This window comes from Callospermophilus lateralis, unplaced genomic scaffold (assembly GCF_048772815.1).
Source record: "Callospermophilus lateralis isolate mCalLat2 unplaced genomic scaffold, mCalLat2.hap1 Scaffold_79, whole genome shotgun sequence".
Classification (NCBI taxonomy): domain Eukaryota; kingdom Metazoa; phylum Chordata; class Mammalia; order Rodentia; family Sciuridae; genus Callospermophilus; species Callospermophilus lateralis.
In genome coordinates, this window is record NW_027515935.1 from 6,227,405 (window position 1) to 6,247,149 (window position 19,745).

Below are 19,745 nucleotides of genomic sequence, written 5' to 3' on the forward strand. Positions count from 1 at the left end.
TCAGAGCAAGTGTGCTAGCTTAGGTCTCTCTTCCTGTTCTTATAAAACTATTGAGGCCTCACCTTCATGGGGGCCTCCTTCTCTTGACCCCCTCCATCTAATCCTAATTATTTCTCAAAGACCCTATCTCCAAAAACCATTAACATACAAATTCGGGGGTTGTTTCCCCCATGTGAACTTTTGAGGGGACATATTAAAATATACCACTTATCAAACGTGTACAAATCTGGGCTTTGAAAGGGATCTGTAGGAATCAAGGCATATATTGAGCATTTACCATGGACCAGGCACACAATAAATGTATTTCTTAAGTTTTATGATAATTCTTACATGTCATTTGATTATACATAAGAGAAAATTGAGGCTCAGAAAAAGTAAGGCATTCCTCTATTGTCAGCCAGGTGGTTAAGGAAGTAAGATGTCAAACTGGCCCAACTGATCTAATACATCTCACATTGTACTATTGCTGTGTGAGGTCACCCTTCCTGCAGCAAGGCACAGGCCAAGGACAGATTCTTTACATAACAGGGGAGACTGAATTTGTATGGTCCAGGAAGATGCCCATCACCCACCACTACTACCACCAAGCCCAAGCACTGTGGCTCTGAGCAAGCAGAAAGCAGATTTCCTCAACACTGTGCTACTTACCAAAGAAAAGAATACCAGGTACAGTATGATCAGGGTTAATAGGCTGAGATATTAAAAAGTTCTGGTTAAGATTATTTTTGCTTTTAAAAGTCCCATATACATACTTCTGCAGATAATCAAGATGATTGGGAGTGGGCATGGTATAAATAATGCCATAACACATATCAGGAAGTTTTAACCCTTTATACTTATCTTTCAAAACTTAAGCGATAGCAAACATAAAATTTCCATTTGAAGACTGAATGCTCCTGTCCCTGACACTTCTTAATCCTTCTTTATAAGAGAAGGATTCGGGTGTCAGCAGCAGGAACTTTAAAATATTATTTAATGTTACTTATGTTTAAATTTATTTTTAAGGTTATCTTCTATTTATGACAAGAGGTGTGGGTTTTCCATTTGCTATCTAGCTTTTATTCTTTTTCAATAAGTAAATTTATTTTTAAATAAATAAATACAAATATATTTTAAGTAGAAGAGAATAGGTGAAATAAATAAAAAAAATATACCAGATAAAGTGAGAGTGCTGTGTAGTATTTAGAGATATGCATCCAGAATGTGAAAGTGGTTTCCAAATGACTGAAGATTGAGGAACACTGCTTCAGGATAAACCAAAAGGGGAAGGAACCCTGAATCAGAGCCAACCTTCCCCAGCCCTAGGGAAATGACTAATATTCTATTCAAATATAAACCATAGAGAACACACCGGATGCCCTTCTCAAGAAAGAGAAAACTCAAGATGAGAAGAGAGAGACTTACTTATGGTAACTATGCCATCAAAGGAATTGGGCAGGTCTGTGACTGATGTACAATCTTCTTAGTCGATTGGAGCTGGGAGGTGGGGGGAAAAAGCATGAAAATTCTAAAAAGTCACTAGCAAAATTGACTCCATTTCTATAAGTTAGTAAGGATGGGATTTTTATTAAATTTATCCCAAGTGATTTTCTTTTCATGAAACTTGGTATTTTGCTAGAAAGTTCTCTGCCCTTTGTGGTGCACTTTCCATTTTTGTTTAATTTCATAAGGTCCTGGATACTTATTACCTCTCTCCAACAATTTTATTTATTAAAAAATCTGTGTTTTCTGTATCAGCCACTATGGAAGGCTGAGGGTTTAATTGTGAAGATAGATATGGGTCCTTCTCTAGTGATATATACACTAAAGAAGATTTTTAATTTTTTTTACTGTAAAAGTAATGTAGGATCCTGTAAAAAAAAATTAAAAAACAAAGAAACATATAAAGTATCATGAGAAAATTATTTGTAATCCCAGGCACCAATAAAAATGATGGAAAAACATGGCAGACACACGGTTAGCATGAACACCACGTTGATCTGCAGATTAAAATAGTCAATAAGAAAAATGCCTGATCAAAATATCTTAAAACCAATTAATTTATAGTCTTGGTATTCATTGTTATTAATATACTAATTACTTTATTAATTAAGTACTTTATTACTTCATTAATTTAACTGGTCTTCCTAAGTACCTAATCGGTATAGACTGTGTCTCAGCTGAGGTCGGCCATCTTGGACATAGGCACCCAGAACAACTCTTACGAATATTGTCTTGGCATATCTCATCATGGGCAACCCTGGATTCTTTTTTCTTTTGTTCTCCATTTATCTTCTCCTTTCCCAACCCTTCTTCAAGATTTCTGGGCTGTCTGATCATCCACAGATGTTGCTGGGAAACCCCCTGAACAGCACTGTCTGAAACCTTTGGAAAACAGGCATTGAAGTTCTGCCTGCATGCCTTCCCTGGAGTCCTATAAGCAGGCTGCAGAGAGCCTAACCCACCATCCCACTCAGGCATGCCATACCTTGTATTGGGCCCTAAAAATTCAGAGAGCTTTGAACTGGTTTTGCTGTTAAGGAAGCTTGGATTTACTTGTGCATTACAGTTTTCGTAATGTGTGTGTGTGTGTGTGTGTGTGTGTGTGTGTGTGTGTGTGTGTGTTTGAGCATACATGCATTTGCTTAAATGTAATATGGCAGTATATCTGTATGGTTGGTTTCTTCCGGAGTTGCTTCTTGACAAACAAGAAGTAAAAGGGAGAGAGGGAGGGATGCATGCATGCATGCATGCATTTGTGCATGGAGGAATGGAGGTAGACAGACTGCTGTCACAAGGAGAGCTGCTATCACAAGCATTGTAAGTATCTTGCCATAAGTTGTTGGATACTCAGCATTAGACAAAACAAGAGTTGGACTATACAGGAGTTGGTTGCTTCCCAGTACCTCCCACATCTTTTTCCCACAAGAAAAGGGAATATCTTTTACCTGACCATATCTTTGGTCTCATCGTGAAAATAACTAGCAAATTCTTCAAAGGTAAAGGTCACCTCCTTGGTAGGGTCATTCCTTACCAACTAATCTAAACCAGCCTTTTGTCACTTCCACACACCCCAATGTGTATCATCTTGCTTTAATTTATTCTTCTTGTTCACCATTGTCTAAAATTATCTCTCTCATTTTACCTGATGGCAGTCCATGGTAGATCTTACCATGACCCCTATCTCCTGCTACCACTGCCCATTGGAATTTATAAGCTCCAAAAGATGACTAGTAAGTGTGGGGCTGGGGGGAGCGTCACTGCAGATGGAACCCAGGGTCTCGTATATGTTAGGTAAGTACTTTACCACTGAGCCACACTCCCATCCTGAGGAGTGTCTTGGCCAAAATAGTTATGTGTGATGGGAACAGAAAAGCACTTAATAAATTTTTGATCAATTAATAAAAAAGGCAAAAAACACCAATATAATTTCTCAAAGGTCCATTCTCCCAGGAAGCATACCAAAGATTGTAACTCCCCCAAATGGTTTGCAAATATGAGCAGGTCAAGAAGCATGTAGATATACTCTGAATGGCATGCCATAAGAAATGTTAAAGGAAATTACAGGTACAGGTGTTCAATAATTATTTGTCAGTATTTGCTTGACACTTCTATGCCAAGTCATTTAAAAAAATATGGAGATAAAAGAACAAACACATTTCTGTCCCTTTTCCTGATCAATTCACAAGGTTATAGAAGATAGTACTATTTCTTTAGCTCTTTACAATATTAAAAAAAAATTTTCTTATTTGAAAATACAATCATGTAGCCAACTTGGGTGATTTGTGGGGCTTCCATCCTGTTTATCTTGGAGATGCTGCTAGAGAATGGTCCCATCTTTGGGATGATTTTGGTATTTGTATGCTGCAGGTGCCCAGAAATGGGTTTTGGATTATGGATGTTTTATGCCAGGGATGCAGCATCCTCCCCTCAATTCAGACACAATGGCAGATGAGAAGAGCACACTGAGAATCTCCAAGAGATACATTGAAATGGGATGGGGCATGTCAAGAACACTAACCATTCTGTGAATGGTGACAGTGTGTGCTCACATAGACCCCCTTCATGCTCCATTTCACTTAAACTTTGATAAAGAACATCAACTCTAGCAAGTATACTGCGATGGATGGTGACCCAAATGTCCAATTAATATATTCATGCTCCCACGTCAGATCATGGGACCTCATTAGATAGCTTTTCATTCTGGTTAATGAGCTCTTCTCAGCTGGGAGAGTTAGCCGCTGAGGTGTCCCTGAACCCAGGGATTTGTTAGACACTAAGGTGGGCTTCCTGGTGGGCTGTGTTTTCAGAAACTCGAGCTCCACTGCATAAAAAGGGCCAAGAGAAACATGACAGAAATACAGCCTCTGGTTCTTCCTATCCCCACTCTCTCAAGCAGTACTGAGTACAGACAGCTGATCAATAAATATTCTCTTAAAAATTAGAAGCCTATCAACACTGAGTCAGTTGGGCTGTGGATGTAGCTCAGTGGTTGAGTGTTTCCTTGGCATGAGCCAAGCCCTGGGTTCAATCCCCAATACTGCAAAAAGCAAAACCACATTGAGTTAATTAGGAAAATAGAGAAAAAGAAAACCATTACTTCTAATTTTGCTCCTTTAATAGAGCCATTTGGGTATGAAATACATCTCTAGTATAAAGTTTTTCAAGTGAATTTACATCCCCCTCTCTAAGGAGAGAAAAGTTAATCAATGATATTGACCCTGGCTTTGGGAATGAACCCAACATCATGGGCAAAATTAAAGGCAAGGAGAAAACCCTCATCCATCTCTGCCTACAGGGCTTTGATTGCAGACCCAGAAAACAGCATGAGCTTTTGCCTTTTTGAATGAAGAGTCTCAATACCTTAACCAAGGCGACACGGACTTGTAAAAGAGGCAAGAGAAAATGAGAACACAACTACATACTTCACTAAATATATTTCCTGGTCACAGCAAGGAGAAGCAGCAAGCAGTGCCCAGAGGCTTGGAGTCTGCAGGCCCATGCCAGCCCTTGCACCTGACCAGTCCCTTTATCTTACTTCTCATGCCAAGATGGATCAAGCAGTCCCCACGTTGGCTGGGCATGGAGCTCCTGTTTATCCCCATGTGTTTGCATTCATTAGGATAGCCTTAAACATTCCAGGCATGGGCCACATACTGTCTAGCCTCCATTGGACTTTCCCCCTTTTGATCAAATTCTTTTTGGGTCCCCTATCCATGCAACAGAGTGGAGTAAATGTTCTACAGCTTTCTTCTCATTGTTTTGAGTGTCTCCCCATAGTTGTAGTAACCTATATTGTAGTTGTAATAACCTATATTGGCAGAATTCACCAACTTCACATACTCTGTTTTTACTACCAACTCTGTATTTTTTCCTTTCCCCTAAATTCTAGATTTCCTCTCTGAATTCTCATGCAGATCCTTCAAGGTCCTGCAATAATGGGTGGGTGGCACAGCCTGATTCCAGCCCCTGATGCAACTCCACAATGACTGCAATGTCCCTTAAAATTTCATGCAGATTTTATATTCTACTACCATAGATGATATCACTTTAGAGCTAATTTATCATCCCCTTCTCACCTTTAAGGAAAACTGACACTTCATGAAGATGTGTCATGTTTACCTCAAAGCTTCACCTTTTACTTTAATGCAGCTTCAAACTTTCAGGTGGAACAGAAGGCTCAGTTTGAGAAGTCAGACTTCTGATTGTTGGCATTGAAATATTTGACATTTATGGAAATGATCCTTCTCAAAAGAACCTGAAGACTCATTGTACATAGAATTGTTTGATTTTTCTGGGGCTTGAATTAGATGTGTGAGCACGAATTTCTGGGCTAGGGGTTGGAAGAGTTGCATAGGTGGGGAGCCATCCAGCATCTACACCTTCATTTAACTTTCTTATTCTCTAGTTGTGTAGTTGTGTCAACTGTTGGTAAGTGACATTCAAGAAGGTGGATGGTCAATCATGCACTCTCTTAGCTCCCTCTCAATCCCATATATAATAAATATTCTCAGCAAAACCATTTGGCTTCTACCCCACTATTAGATCAATGACTTTCCCTTTACACTGAATGAATCACCCTTCGTGAGCTGGCCCCTGCCGACCCCTCTGACTGTATTCCCTGGCATTCACCCTTCCGATCACTGGACTTTAGCCACCTTGGCCTCCTCAATGTCCTTGGAACAGGACAGGATGCTCCTGCATTCCTGGTTTTGCACTGGCTGCCCCTTCTGCTAATGGCTTCATGCATCACTTTGATCAGGGCTCCTAAATGCACCTACTCAGTTTAAAAAAAAATTCCTATCACTTTTTAACCTTTTCTTTTACTTTGCTTTCTTTTTGAGCACTTACAGCATTCTGCGTTCATAGTAAGTATTTAATATTTATGAGTTAACACCTTCTCTCTGCTGTAGAGATACCTTCTCTCTGCTGTAGAGACACTCAGTGAGCGCCTGCTATATGATAGAGATTTCAACAACTGAGTTATGTGAAATCCCATAATAACATCACAGGAGTGTAAAAGAGATCAACCAGAATAACAAAAACAAAGTTATCTTATTTACAGATCCATGAACAGCCTTTACTTTTTCTTTTTCTGTTTTCTTTCTTTCTTTTTTTTTTTTTTTTGGTACCAGGGATTGAACCCAGGGATGCTTTACCACTGAGCCACATCCCCAGCCCTTCTATAAAATTTATTTAAAGACAGGGTCTCACTGAGTTGCTAAGGGCCTTGCTAAGTTGCTGACACTGGCTTTGAACTCACAATCCTTCTGCCTCAGCCTCCTGAGCCTCTGAGATTACAGGCATGTGTGCCATCCCCAGCTATTTTTTCTTTCCAAATAAATAAAATTCATGAAAGAAAAAAAAAAAAAAACAGTAGTTCCAAACAAAACTTGTAGTCAACCATGTCAAGTTGGTTGGAACAAGCAGAAGGAAACTGAGTCAGAGAAAAGTGATGAGAGATTCACTCTGGCACTCGATAACCATTATATTTTCCAGAAAAGACCTAAAAAGACTACTCCTATGATACAGGAAGGGTTGGCTCTTCATTTCAGGTCACAGATTTCATATCTGCCTTATTTCCTCTCCACCACTCTTCTTTCCCAGCTTGACCTTATCCTGAGAGTCCCTCACTTCACACTCCATTATTCTGAACATAAACCCTTGTTCATATGCCAGTTGCATAGCATGTTTGGTCTCCTGAGGATCCTGTGCACAATTCCATGGCCAGTGGAAATAAATTGACAATCATTAAAATGAGAGAAAGAGCAATTAAGGAAGTAGGTAGCAATGGCTCATTTAGTTAGAGAACATTTCAGACATAGCAAAGCGGTGGTGGTGGGAGGGGATGTTTAACCCTTCTCCCTCTTCCAAGGTGTCTCTGGAAGCATGTTATGTGTCACTGGAGGCCCTTTCATTACAGCGTGCAGTGCCCAGCCTCTTCTAGCAACTTGCTAGTGGCTACATACTCATGACAGAAGTTTTTTTTTTTTTTTCCCAAATAGAAAATGACTCAAAAAATGAGAACATGCCATTTTCAAGGGAGGGGATGATGGCAGCGGGAGGGCAGAGAGGGAGAAGCTAAATCCAGCAGGTTTCTGAAAATGCAGCGCTGACTAAAAAAGGCTCTGTGCAGAGCCTTTAATTTTTCCTGCCAGGGGCAACAGCACAGAGTGCATGGCCCTGCAAGATCCATGGAAATGTGTGTGAGTTGGAAGTTTCTAAGCACACAGAGCTCATTACGTCTATGTTGCAACGATAGCTCGCATGACTAATTCCTCCTCTGAACCAAGAGACTGATTTCCCAAAGTTTTCTTAGCTGGCAAGGGGGAGTGTCACAATTAAATGTTAATAGGTTTTCATGTATCTGAGTGTTGCTACTGATCAGGGCAGGGCAAGTGAAAGAAGAGTAGCTGCTGAGGTTTTATTCTCACCCGTGAGACTCTGCTATCTATCCTGTGGCAGGTGTCTGATTCAGAGCTATCTGAGTGAAATTATGGAAAGGAGTTTTGCAACACTTAATACCAGAGATGGGTGAAATTATCTATTTCTTTGGCTTGTTTTTACTTTTTTCTTTTTGCTAAATAATACTCCTTGGTGAACCTACCTCCCCACCTTACATTACCACATCATGTCACATTGACAAGGAAGTACAACGCTAATGTTCTAGAACACACACACACACACTTGCTTTGTAAATTATTACTGATATTATCTCATATCATGTTGTCTGTGATTTTTTTTTTTGGTACTGGGGATTGAACTCAGTGGTGCTTAACCACTGAGTCACATCCCCAGCCCCTTTTGTATTTTATTTAGAGACAGGGTCTCACTAAATTGATTAAGTTGCTGATGCTGACTTTGAGCTTGCAATTCTCCTTCTTCAGCCTCCTGAGCTGCTGGGATTACAGGCATGTACCACCATGCCTGGCTATCTGTGATTTTTATGTGGTGCACTACATACAAGCTGAGGATATTAAAATTGATGTGTGTGTGTGTGTGTGTGTGTATGTGAGAGAGAGAGAGAGAGAGAGAGAGAGAGAGAGAGAGAGAGAGAGAGAGAGAGAGAGATGCACAAGGAGGAAAGAAATATTCAGCAAATCAGTACAGCATGCTTAACTTAACTTCCCTCTTCCCCTCAGGAAAGCTTGATCACTAAAATCTTGTCCTGGGCTCAGACTAAGCAGACCAAATCCTGACTCCTGTGCAAGCTGTGTGATTCAGGAAAAGCTGAGGAATTTACCTAAGCCTCAGTTCTTTATTCATAAAGCAGGGTAGTAAAATCAATCCACAGCATGGTTTAAAGACTAAGTGGAAGATGCAGCTAAGGGGCCAGAAGGGATCTCAGCACCTCAGCACTCCCTGATGGCCCTGACAACAAGATCTCCTCTTGGTTTCAGCATATGAGACCACCTCTCCGTCTCTCAAAAGACTTGTCTGTATTTCACAGTCAAAGTGCAACTTACTAAATCCACTTTCTTAGCCTAGTGGCCTAGTCAAGGCCAAATTTAAACAATTAACCTTGGGTATCCAATAAATTGATTTGCTAATGGGTCTTCTTTCATCTCAGTTTCTGTAGGTACAGGAGAAATCTTCCTCCCTCTGCTCCTTTTACATTCTCCAGACTTAGCTCTATATAGACACAGAGATGTCAAATACATCTGCTGTTTGTTTCAGAGTGTATGATGCAAATGTTCTGCATATAAATTTGTGTCATTTAATACAACAACCACTTGCCGTTTGTGGCTAGTTGAGCATTTGAAATGTAGCCAGAGTCACTCAAGTTTTCATTATTTTTAATTTTAATTAAATATAAGTAGAAATCAGCACATGTGGTTAATGGCTACCATATGAGAACCATCATAGACTAAAGATTTTCCCCTTCCATTTTAGGAAAAGAATCTCAGCTACCTCTCATGAGGTGAATGCATGACTGTACCCAAGGACAGGGGACAGCAGCATTTAACTTACACTTAGTAGTTTTCATAAAAAGTCCTGCAGCTTGACTTTGCAAAAGCAGCCTGTGTGTGTGTGTGTGTGTGTGTGTGTGTGTGTGTGTGTGTGTGCATTGAAGAGAAAGGAGACCCACTTTTCCGGAACCACAAGCTAGAGTGGAAACTTCAGAGGGTTTACTAACACTACTCTGACCTCTTGTAGTGAAATTAAACCAAAACCAGGCACTCTGCTGTGGTTGTCACCATGGCTTGCTCTTTGTGTGCAACCTTGCCATTAATAATTTTAAAAATAAGGCCCCTGGCCATTGTGATTACCTTAGAACAAACGAACAAACTGATTTGAGGAAAGCTCTACCGAGCACTGGGGTCCCTGAGGCATATAATGATGTATCTTAATGGAACACATGCTAAACTATTTCATGGCTATTTATTGACTTTTTCAAACCAAAGCAACATAAACACACACACACACACACACACACACACACACACACACGTTTGCAAAACATGCTTTGAGCCAAGTCTGCAGGGCCAAGACTCAACCAGGCACATATTTATTTTAAACACTGTTATTTGGTTTACGTTTTCTTGTGGTTCCGACAATGATATTGCACACTTCTTCAAAGCCAGGAGAGCGCTATGGAAGCACATTACCCAAGAGGATTCCAACCAATATGACCCTTCACGTCTTCCTCAGGCCTCCCTCTCTATGACTCACAAAAGTGTCTTTAACTGACTTGAAATTCCAGTTATCAGGCTGGTTTCACATGGACTTGGCCAAATTAATAGGGGCTGACTGGTTAGGTAATAATCCATTCAGCTGCCAGGGAGGAGCCTTCAGTTCTAAGTCCGGTCCCCTGGACCCAGACCACTGGCTTTCCCAGTGGTGGGTGCTGGTCCCTTACCTGCAGGTCTCAAATCCCTTGGCTAGAGCCTGTTGCATCTGGGCAATGGTGGACAGGGTACTGTTGAAAGCCTTGCAGAGGTCAGGCGCCTCCATCCGAGAGATGCTGTAGCGACCGTTTTTCTCCACATGGAATACACCTGCGTAGCGGCAGGTTATATTCAGATCTGTAGGATGAAACAGAAATGTCAGCTCTTTTGCAGACAGACTTTGCATCATTTTAGGGAAGACTCAGGAAATATTCAAATAAACAACTCTACTGATCAGAGCCTTCAAGATTCACTCAGGCACATCAAAGGAACTTTCCATAAGCTCAAATTTGAGATGAGACATGGTAAATAAAGCACATCATGCTTACGGTCCCCATGGGTTACTACACAAAAGAATTGGGTTTTTTTTTTTGTTTGTTTTGTTTTTTTAAGCATCTGATTTAAAGTAACACAAACTCATGGAAACCTTACAAAATTGAGGAAAATAATGAAGAAAAACAAGAGTACCACTGAGAAAGCCAGAGTCTTTTGCTGAATGTTCCTCCAGTTTGTTTACTGAATACACACCCCACATGGAACACCTATGCATATGTACATGTACACACATAGGGCTGCATAGTGGAAATAGTACTAGATACACAGTCCTATATTTGGGAATCTTGCTTCACCTTAACCTTCACAGCATTATTCCACACTCGAGTTTGATTGCCTCCTCACCCATAACCTCCAATACCTTCTGGCTGTACCCAGAACAAAGGTCCTCATCATGGCAAGACCAAAGCCCTCTGGCTCCTGTCTCCTTCTCCAGCCTCAACATGGTTTGCTCTGCTCTAAGCAAAAACCTTTCCATCAATTCCCTCAGGTACTTTGGCTCCTTAGAACACACACCTGCTTTCCCTCTGCCCGGAATGTTCCATCCTCAGTGATTCACATGGGTGGCTCATGTTCATCATTCAGAATTTCAACTTTATGACCCCTTCCTTTGGAGTCCTTCCCTGATCACTCTTACCAGCCCCCAGCTTCTCCCTCTACTTCTGCCAGCTTTTGGGGTCTGCGTAAGAACATGATCATCCATTTGGATATTTGGCTCTTTGTCTGCCTGAAGTGACAGTCTAAAAAGCAAAGGCCTTTCACTTGTTTTCACTCTAGCATCTATAACAGTGCCCAACAGAGAGCAGATGCTCCTCAGCTATCTGTCAAATGAATGAACGACTCCTTGAAATTTCCTCAAAAACACATTTTTAATATAGCGACAGATCCATGTCCTGCTATTTGTTCCCAAGAATTAATGGCATTGAAAACGAAGCTAGGTAAATGACAATTTAACACGAAGAATTCTGTGAGTTTTTGTAGACATTACTCTGAAATCTCAGGAGCTGGAAATCATCCTGGTTCTGCATGATTCTTTGTGTAACAATCTCAAAAGACTTCAAAGGCCTTAATTGAAAACTCATTACTCTTTTGGAAGTCTATTATCCCCAGTCTGCATGTGAGTAAACTCCGCCCAGATAAATGAAGTCATTGGAATTGGCCTGGTGAGGTTTCATTCCTTCTGAGTGCTTCCTTGAGACTCAGGGCCTGTGGTTCTCTAGGAGACAATGGACAAACGCCCAGGTGCCACATGGGGCAGCATTCTGTTAGTTAAGACACAGAATGACAAGGTTGTCTTCAAGCCAGACTCCAGGCTTTTCCCTTGGGCAAGTCCAAAGAAAGTTGGGAAAATTCTACTTATTTATCAATAAGAAAATTGAGGTTCAGAGAAATGAGTTGCCTAACAAAATGAATATTTCCATCTAGAATCATAGGCTTTTCCTGAATCCCAGTTGCTTTATCCTGCCTTTCTGAGCTGACAGCTGTGGGAGAGATCTTTCACAGCAGTGTCCCTAGGTACCCAGTCCCTTTGGGGCTGTGTTGCCTCAACTTCAGCAGAACTCCAAGAGGTGAGTTTTATGTATTATTTACAGGTGAAGAAACCAAAGCTCAGAAAAATTGAACAGCTTCCCCAAAATCACCCAGCTACTAAATGTTAGAGTTAGAAAACAATCCCAGGTGTGTTTAGCACCAAAGGCATGCTTTGAACTGCTTTGTGGGGGTCCTTTTATGTCACTAAACCAGCTATAGGAAAGGGAGAGGCACATGTGAATGGTTGCTTCATGATGAGAAGGATAGGGTCATTCTTATGGAGTGCACAGGTGACAACCAACAGCTCTCCCCTGCTAGAGCCTAAAGGAGGTTCCAAACTCTAGAAATCAGGGTTCAGCAAACGAAAAACGGGAGAACTATTAAAATTCTACATTATCTTCCCTTATTCTGAAAATAGTAAAAGAAATAAGAAGTGGCACTTGAAAATACATAAGCCAACGTCAACTGTGTTTTCTTTTGTTTCTGTCATTAGGAAGTGGGTGCTTAAAGGAAAAAACATCAGGGCTGGGGTTGTGGCTCAGTGGTAGAGCGCTCACCTAGCAGGTACAAGACCCTGAGTTCGATCCTTAGCACCACATAAAAAAATAAATGAATAAATAAAATAAAGATATTGTGTCCAACTACAACTAAAAAATACTTAAAAAAAATCAGAATCCACGAAATACAAAATATGCTCTTGTGCAGAGTGTTCCTTATCAGGTCTGATGGGTCCTCCCAGACCACTCCTGCAACACTTGGCTCATGAGGCAATGAGAATGAGGAGGAAGGAAATGCACAGGCCCTTTTGAAATACTATTTGTTTTTACTGACATTTTCACCTTGAGTCTCAGTTGGCCAATCTCACAAAGGGAACCTGTCACTCTGTAACCTTTCCGGGGCCTTTCCTTGTCCAGCATGCAAAAGAAAAACAAAACATCCCAATCAGCTTTTGGAGGGGAGGCTGCCAGGGGAGGCCTCCCTCAGATGCCAGGAGAGACAAACTACCTGCTCCTGGCCCAGGTGGCTGCTGTCACTCCCAGGTTAAAAATAAAATCTGAGGCTAGACAGTGGTTTGGAGCCGAATGGCAATTTCTTGCTTATCAAAATCAATTCTAGCTTGACACCTGGCAGACAGAAGATGTGAATGTAAGAGAAATCAATGCAGGCTGAGATTTTTGAGTAAAATCCCTTGAGTTCCATGTGCAGCACCCAATGTAACTTTATAGACAGTACCGTCATGCATTGGGCGAGCATGCTGATATGCATGTGAGTATGTAGGCTTGTGGCCAGCCCAGACAGGATGAAACAGAGAACCTCAACCTTCAATTCTGCAAGACTATGAGGCTTAAACAGGGCCTGATACATTGTAGGTATCCATAGAGAGCTACTGAATGGAGGAAGAAATTCTTGGTAAAGTAAAAATCCCACAGCTTGCATTTATGTTAACTCACCAGAAGTTTCCACTCCTAACTCTGATGGCATTCAAACGTTTAGGAATTGTAAAAATGAAGTCAACTGTCATGAACATTCACAGTCCCTTTCCTGTAAGTCCCTCTTGCCTTAAAAAGGGCCCAAGCCTTTGGGGCTGTGTATCTCCCAAGCCCTGACAATTTATGAAGATGTTCCAACAGGCTTCTTTAACACTTATGAAAACCCAAATTATCACCCTAAAGGATGTTCACAATACCAACAGCAATAATCATAGCTAATACTTATTATTCACTTATTACATACATACTAGGCACTTTTGTGAGCATTTTACAAGTACTAATTCATTTTATCCTTAAACAACCCTATGAGGTGGTCGATATTTTCATCATCACTTTTCAGATACAGAAACTAAGGCTCAGAGCAGGGAAGCTATTTTTAAAAAAAGAAAGAAAAAAACCCTTAAGTTCACAGAGGTAATAAGAGTGGAGCCAAGACCAAATCTAACCAGCCTGAGCTCCTGGTGCCCACAAACTTTGCCACTGCCCAGTCCTCTAACCTTGAGCTAGGCCATTTTTTTTAACTTCTAACCTCATCAAGGCATAGCTGACAATAGTCCCAAGACTTAAGTAGCATTAAAGTAAGGGTAACATTTGAGCCTCATGGACCACAGAACATCTCTGCATAGGGTGGCAGTGTCCACGGCAATGGTGCTGGCCATGCTGCCAACACGGCAGGAAGGACTCCTGAGATATTTTCATGTGTCTTCTGGGAAACCAAGAGTGGATTCAGAATCCACTCTGACTCAAGAAGTGAATGTTAAGTGGCTGATTGCATCTCTCCAACAAGCCTCTGCAACTGGAAATAAAGTTAGGTTTTCCATTGAACCCTCGAGTCTCCAATAAATCTCTTGTATCATGTAAGGAATAAACTGTCCCAAGCCCCCCTTCCCCCACATACACTCTGAGAGATGGAATAGGCCCAGTGGAAAACATTGACTCTTTGAGGCCACTTTCAGATTCAGAGGGGAAGGCTCCCCAGGATGTCACCCAACCTGCAGAATGCTCATTACATGGAGTCTCATCCACCCAGGTGGGCTTGTGACCTGTCAGGAAGACCAAGGGAAGGAGCTCTTCCAGACTCCACAGCCTATAGTGCCCAATTCCAGCCCTGAACCCACTGAGGGTTCATAGTTCAGCTTACTTGGGGCCTGGCCAAAGCTGCTTTTGGCTCAGATCTTTCCTTCGCAGCTAGTTTATTACTTAACGCCTCAGATGCTCAGCCTCCTCTTTGATGGGATGACAATACCAGCCTCTCAGTGTTTGAGGGACTATTTTGTGACACATGTCAAACACTTGATATGGGGCTTGGCACTTAATAAACAGAGCCAATGTGTATTGCAACTTATTATCTGCCTTAAGTACTTTAGCTAATTCAAATATAAAAATTCTATGAGGTAGGCACTACTCTCAAATCCGTTTTTAGGAAAGGAGGAAATTGAGCCCCAAAGTGGTAAAGTAAATCGTCCAAAGTCATCCAAGTGGGAGAGCTGGATCTCTATCCTGGCTCCTGTTTAAATTTATCATCACTTGATAAGCCACAGAAGACCAGTAACACCACTAATCTTATCCATAGCTTCCCCTAAGCTTCAGAACAAGAAAAATAAATCTCACTAATAAAGTCACCCACACACATTTCAAAACTTTGCCTACATTGTGGAGCCTGTGAGAAATAGCTTCTTGGTCCCATCCAGTCATTTCCCAAGTGGTAGAAAATCACAAGCAACATCTTCGAGGAGAAAATTACTGTGTAATTTTCACTCAGGTTGCTGTTATCTACATCTTTCCAAGCTTGCTTAAGAGGCAAGTGGAAGTATTCACACAGCTGGAGAGTGACAGAGCTGGGTGACAAGAGGTGTTCCACCTGGAATCCAGAGGCTGGTCTTCAAGGACTCTGTGAACCCGTGGGACTGTGCATAAGACTGGGTGTGTGTGAACTCATGGGCACAGGTGATTTGATGGCGTACTGACCCTCAGTCTCAGGAGTTTCTCAAAGAAGTCTGTGACAGAACCCAGTAAAGAGTATAACAAATTGTTATCTTTGGTCATCAGGAATTCAAGGATTCTGGAATTTTGCAAATCCCTGCGGGCTTCATGACAGCTAGGACTATCTCTCTCTTCCTACCGTTATCTACCCAGTACTCCATATAGCTGTCTAGGGCAAGTAAATGAGAACAAATGAATGAATAGATGAGTGAGTGAATGAATGAATAAGAATGAATGTCCCCCCCCTGCCACAAACACACAGGACAAGCAGACTCAGGAGGCACAAAAAGGATGTCTCTCTGATCCCTTTCCCACATATATCTAAACTCACTTGTGGGGCTTTGATAAGAATTGCCTACTGGGCCCTAAACATGTCTTTAGTCTGAAACATTTGCTCTGTTCCTTGAAAGCAAATGTTTCCAACACCCATTTTCAGTTCTGTAACTGGCTTTACCTGTCTGAACTTTCCAGCCATATTCTCCACAAAGGGTACAGCTCAAGTACCATTACAGGGCCGTTGCTGAGGCCAGACCTCCCAAAAAAGAGGATGTCAACAGTGCAGGCCCTATGAAGACCTCAGGAAGAAGACATGCCACCATACTGTGCCCAAAGAGAGAAGGTGACTTCTCCAAACCTCACTTCTCTTGGTAGCCCTAAATGAAGGATTTTTTTTTCTCTAAGGAGTCAACCAAATGGGCCTGGTCCCTGTCTATCATCTCCACAGGAGGGATGAGGTAGAATTAGGTATCTTCCTCCTAATTTGGTTGTGGAATCAGCTATGTGTGTGGAGATGAGGTGTTGCTTTATCTTGAAGGTGAGAGTCAGACCAGTTCTGGCGACTCAATGACTCGTCTAATTCCCACGCTCACTTATCACAGACCAGGAGTGATAACATCGGCAGGTGTAGACATTATCTATTCCGGTTTGAAAGTTTTCAACATTTTATACTAAATAACTCATTTTATTCCCGTGAAGATGCAACGGGCACTTTTATTATCTCCATTTTTCTTTTGAGTTAACCTATTCATGGAGAAGTCACAAGTTAGGTCCCTGCGAGTCAGGTTTCAGACCAGGCTGAACCCTTCACAGTGTTCAATGGCAGCTCATGCATGGGACAGATTCTAAAACTAGAAGATCCCCACCTATTCTCCACGTGGTTTTTAAAGTGTTGGGAGGTGATCATTAAAAGAGAGCTCAAGAGAGAACAACTTGAGCTTATTGAATATCATTTAGTGACAGACTTCCCTTGATTCTGGATCATAAGGCTTCAAGGGCAGGGCCCTCACCCAAGGGCCTGGTGAGGCTTCAGTGGAAAACAACCTCACTAATGGAACATGTGCTCTCTCCCAGGGGGAGAAGTTCTACAGTCCTAATGTTCACTGGCTTTCCGACAGTAAGTCAGCTACCTTGCTCTGTTCCTGCCCTTTGCCCTTCCCATGGTGTCTTTGGGAATTGAGAGTCCAATCCTAGCTACAGCCCTCAAGCCACTTGCCATTTACAGCCTAAGTGGGGAGAGGACCCTGGGATTCAGAGTGAGCCCAGGGCTGGGTTGCCACACCATGTTACCCTTGTGACATTTTGAGATGTCTACTGCCCAACCCAAAGGTCTAGACAGATCAAATTTAGGCTCCAGGCTGATCGAGCTGGAACCTGGCACCCAACTTTAGGCTGACTGCATCCAACTTGATGGGACTCCTGGGAGTCAAGCCACACCAACCTCTTGGGCAGTGGCAGCCCAAGGCACTGGTGAGCTCACCACATTCTTCACTTTTATAGGAGTGATAATTAAAAAGCCAGGATTCTGTTTCTGTCTTCTGATTTGTTGAGCTTGTGTCCAAAATGGAAGATGATGCAACTCAGAAACCTAAGTGAGCTGATTCTGACTGGACGTGGGGAGGGAAAGGGCCAAATATATTTTAAAGCATTATTGCTATTTAGATCTTCCATGTTTAGAGCCAGGAAGAACAATAGAGAGACAAGAGAAAATTAAATCAAGAATGACTGAGCATGGTTTCCCACACAGTTGTGAGAAAAGCAGAACCTCAGGGGACCGTAACTGCAGATTCCTGACTCCTCGTCCAGGACTCTTGCCACCAAAATCTCTGTTATAAGAGGTTCGAGCAAGCTGATCCCAATAAAGTCACAGCCCTGCTGTCTTAACAGGACATGAAGAAGTCTTTCTGTTCTTCATCTGTTTGATGTCTTTAAAGTCCAGAAGTCTCCCTCTGAGAATCTTTTGACTCTTTCAAGCTATTACAGCCCCTGCTGCCACCCAGGCCTGCCAGTCCAGGAGGCTGACATCCTTTCTGCTGCCCCCATGTCACTTGCTCCCATCTCCTGACACCCATGTGATGGGCACTTAGTGAAAGGACATATTGTTCAGCATCTGTTTCCAAATGAGGCCAAAATCACACTTGGTGGCCGAGTCACATTTGGCTGTCCAGACCATGAGTCTCGAGTGACTCAGTCTCTCCCGGAATTACCCTGGAGGTGGATGAGGGTTTAATGAGCAGAGAAAACAGTCATACACAATCATACCAGGGGAATTTCCTCCAGAATGTGTTCTGGGTTGCTTTCAACTGAACCATTCATCTCCTGGTACTTAGAGAAGAAAGTTGCTCCAACTTCTTGGCTAAAGCCCCAGGTCTCTTGGTCTCTTGTCTATGGAGCATGGAAACTGTCTTGGCAGCCAAATCTGAACCAGTAGAGCCCACCATATCTCCACTCTATCAATCAGAGAACTTTCCAAAGGGTTCTCTCAACTGTTTTCCTAGTGTTCCTCTAGCTCTTCAGCCAAGGCCTCCACATAACCAACCTAACACACAATCTAGAAAAATATCGGGTTGCTTTCCTCGTCTCAAGTGCAATTATGGGACTTGGATACTGAAAGCCTGCTGAGGCCCCCACTCCTGAGCCTGAGTCCACAGTCTGCCTGGCAAAGGATATTACATGCCCTGAATGGTTGCCTCCATGCACAAGAATTCTGTAAGGCTAAGTAGTCCATACAGAGCAAAGCTCCAGGAAGACAGATGATGGAAAGAAACCACAGTGTGTACCTTGTGTGTCACCATGGCAATCAGGAAATCCACTGTCGTCAAAACCTTTGTTTTCTTCTTTTTTGGATCTTATTGATTTAGCAAATTGACTAGCACAAACCCAGGATGTGGTCAATAATCTCAGAAGGCATCTCAGGGACCACATAGGGGTTTTCCTGTTCTACATAGAAAAAGGATCGTTCCCCTTTTTTTATAATTATATATTTTTTCCTGGGTTGTTACAGTGACTGCCACATCATCTAATTTGTACCCAGTTTTTTTCAGGTCTGCAGCCAGAACCTTGAAGAAATAGTTAGATGGAGAGAAGTACCTTGTGAGAGTCGAGAAAAAGGAGAAACTATTACTCACAGGTAATAACTGCATTTCAGGGGTGATTAATAGGTCACCAACGTGCTGATGAGCCAGGGGCTCTATCTGGGAGTAGGACGCACTGATTCTAGCCTAAATCCTGTTAATTATAAGCTACATGACCTCGAGTAACTCACAGTAGCTCCTCTGGGCACACCTAATCTTCCTGCCTCCCAGGATGAAATAAGAAGTTAGGAAATCCTTGGAGCTTGTAGGAAAAAATGGGGAGGGTAACTATGCATTCTTGGGACAGTATGAAAATCTCAGAAAGCCTCTCAAAAATCACATATGAATTGAGACCCATTAAAGTCTCACCCTCTGCTGAATGGAACGAATCAAAGTGTGGCAGATAGTCTTGCCATTTCGGAGTTTCCTTTGCCAATTATGAAGCACTTTCATACCCAAAAGAAGCCCTATAAAATCCAGAGAGTAGAAGCAATGGTCTCATTTTACAAATCAAGAAACAGGATTAGGAGACTTAATATCTCACAGAGTTTGAAGAACCCAGGTGTCAATGCAGACTCCCCAGGTCCCCTGGGTTTCCCCATTACCTCCTGGGGCTACTGCCCTTTTGCCTTGATTTCTCCACAGGCTAAAGGGAGCAGTAACTGCACTTAGAGAGGACAGTGACAGTTTTC

General features: G+C 42.1%; 1 pseudogene; it reads right to left on the reverse strand.

Annotated features, from left to right (window-relative positions):
• The window catches only part of LOC143640944 (CD44 antigen-like), an 80,465-nt pseudogene that overhangs the window by 37,042 nt on the left and 23,678 nt on the right, over positions 1 to 19,745 (reverse strand).